General features: G+C 40.5%; 1 non-coding gene across 1 annotated transcript; it reads right to left on the bottom strand.

The window, feature by feature from the left end:
- Positions 1–908: 908 nt before the first annotated feature.
- Positions 909–980, bottom strand: Trnad-guc (transfer RNA aspartic acid (anticodon GUC)). Its single transcript has one exon. It is a non-coding gene; the product is annotated as a tRNA-Asp (tRNA).
- Between the last annotated feature and the right edge of the window lie 1,881 nt (positions 981–2,861).

Here is a 2,861-nt window from a genome sequence, read left to right as displayed (position 1 = left end):
AATGTTAACAAAAGGGTCTCTTTTTAAGGTTAACCATCGGAGGAAATCAAAAGGCTATCGATTTAGTGTTCACGTGATTCAAAAAAAGGCTGTTCTTAGTAGAACTTGGCCACAATGCCACAACGTCACCAGGTATTTTAACAGGGCTGGTAGGTTTACAATATATCTCACAATAAACATTGAGACCCGGAATATTTGCAGCTAGAACCAATATTTGTGCCGTGGGGAAAATGGAACTATGAAATAAACAACGCAGGTGTTAATTCTTTGGCCATAGTTCTGCTGTCAGATAGGCATATTGTATCATTTTTTTACTATAGTTCTCGTAGTAAGTAAATAAAGCATTCCAAAACGTAAACGTTTTTTTCCCTCAGCTCAATTTCATAAACGAAAAGAAAATTATGAAAATATGTTACACCTCATGAAGCTATTAACATCTTAATTTTTGTCAGATGTGATAACACTTACCTACTACAGAAAATAACTTAAGTCAATAAGACACATTACACCATAGCACGTCTAATCAAACAAACCAACGGACTGGACAACTTATGCGTAATATACATACATATGTACATACATTACACATAAAGATTTTCAAGATTCTCTAGTTTCATAAAATTCATGTAAACCCCATTCTGCACTGTCGGTGGTACCGGCCACTACGTTAAAGGACCTAATAAATATTTATGTAAGAATATTCACGATGTCGCCGTAATATATTTATATCTATGGCTATATCTTACTTTGCATACACAACAGTTTTATCAATACTCCTTTGTGATTCAACGAGTTTATATTCCTTTTTTATTATTCTTTTGTGCATTATTTTTATACGCTTTCGCGTTATGGGTCTTCTTCGGATTTTAAAGTGTCGGAAATTCTGTCAATAAAATGACAAAAAGATTCTCTCCGGCGGGGAATCGAACCCCGGTCTCCCGCGTGACAGGCGGGGATACTTACCACTATACTACCGAAGATGTGCTAAGCGCAGCTGAAATACTGTTTCACCTACACAAATCCTTAACTCTTTAACATGATGATGATGATTTACTCATAAGCACGTTACTACATTATTCTTAACTAGCTTCCGCCCGCGGCTTCGCCCGCGTGTTGTATTAATAAAAACAGCCTGTAGCGAAAATAACAAAACTTCATTCATACTTCGATATGAATAAAAGGTACGTTTTATTTTTAAGGTTAAGTCCCCAATGCGTAAAAACCCTATTACTAAGTCTCCACTGTCCGTCCGTCCATACATAGTGATCAGGATCTAACTAATAGGTAAGATTATAAAAAGTATGTTTTGTTTATTTTATGTAATTACATAAGTAGATCTTATTATAATACATTCAAGTCGTGATGGCTTAGTGGGTAAAGAACCAACCTCTCAAGTATGAGAGCGTGTGTTCGATTCCAGGTCAGGCAAGTACCAACGCAACTTTTCAAAGTTTGTATGTACTTTCTGAGTACATCTTAGACACCAAAAATCAAAATCAAAACTCATTTATTCAAACTTGGCAGCAAAATAGCACTTTCCCAACGCATAAGTTGGAACCAATGACTGTGTTTCGGATGGCACGTTAAACTGTAGGTCCCGGCTGTCATTGAACATCCTTAGCAGTCGTTACGGGTAGTCAGAAGCCAGTAAGTTGAACACCAGTCTAACCAAGGGGTATTGGCCTGCCCGGGTAGCTGGGTTGAGGAGGTCAGATAGGCAGTCGCTTCTTGTAAAGTGCTGGTACTGAGGTGAATCCGGTTAGACTGGAAGCCGACCCCAACATAGTTGGGAAAAAGCTCGGGAGATGATGATTATGATACGTTCACAAATAAGGATTTTGAATTTAGTTAGAAGTTATAGGTAGCTACTGCAATATACTCCTGTAAACTATATTAAACGATTTATTTCGGTCAGCATAAACATGTAGAGTTTGCGATTTAGAAACACGTGAGCAAGCCACATAGAGCTGACCATGGGAAAAACATGGCGAGCCCAAATATAACCCTGCTACCTTTAAGGGTTGTCAAAAAAAAGTGTTGTTGTGGAAAATGCAACTTTTAACGGAAACTGCAGCCGTTTAAAATTAAATGGCAAGTTTTTGGGTATGATAGGGATACGTGGTATAAGTACATTGTGTCCCTTAGCTTCTCGTAGACTCGTCCGTATCATTGGAGAACAGTTCTTTAAGCAACTCTACAACTACCCGAGCAACACATGCCTGCAGCTTCCTCTTGCCATTTGAGAGCATCGCAAAATCTACCTTATTCATCATTTCTATTGTAATAAGGTTGTGGGTTTCATAATAAAGAGACTCGTCGTAATCAAATGCAGCTTCGTCGAATACCCCCCATGTATTTCTCGAGAATATGAGACGTCGCTGTTGTGCCCTTTCAGCAACAGCGCGTCTGCGAGATTCAGCTGCTTCAATAGTTTCTGCTGCTCTTTGGGATGCCATGCGAGTAGCCTGCTGTTGGCGCCGAGCTAGGGTCTGTTCGGGTGTTTCAGAACTGCGCTGGGATGACAGATATTCAGCGTTCTGTTGTCGGCGGACTTGTGACTGAACTGGTGTATCATTGACTCGTTGAGACGCCAGATACTCAGCATTCTGTCGACACCGATCTCGCGACTGATCTGGCGTCTCAGAAGCACGTTGAGATGCCAGATACTCCGCATGTTGTCGACGCCTATCTTGAGACTGTTCTGGTGTTTCAGCTGCCCGTTGAGTTGCCACATACTCAGCGTTTTGTTGTCGCCGAGCTTGAGACTGCTCCGATGTCTCAGCAGCTCAGTGAACTACCTCACGTACCGCCTGTTCAAGCCTTCGCAGTTCTGCTTGTAACGTCTCATTAACTCTAGCTAT

The sequence above is a fragment of the Helicoverpa armigera genome, chromosome 24, assembly GCF_030705265.1.
Source record: "Helicoverpa armigera isolate CAAS_96S chromosome 24, ASM3070526v1, whole genome shotgun sequence".
In the NCBI taxonomy this organism is placed as follows: Eukaryota; Metazoa; Arthropoda; class Insecta; order Lepidoptera; family Noctuidae; genus Helicoverpa; species Helicoverpa armigera.
This window is presented reverse-complemented; position numbering and strand designations above follow the sequence as displayed.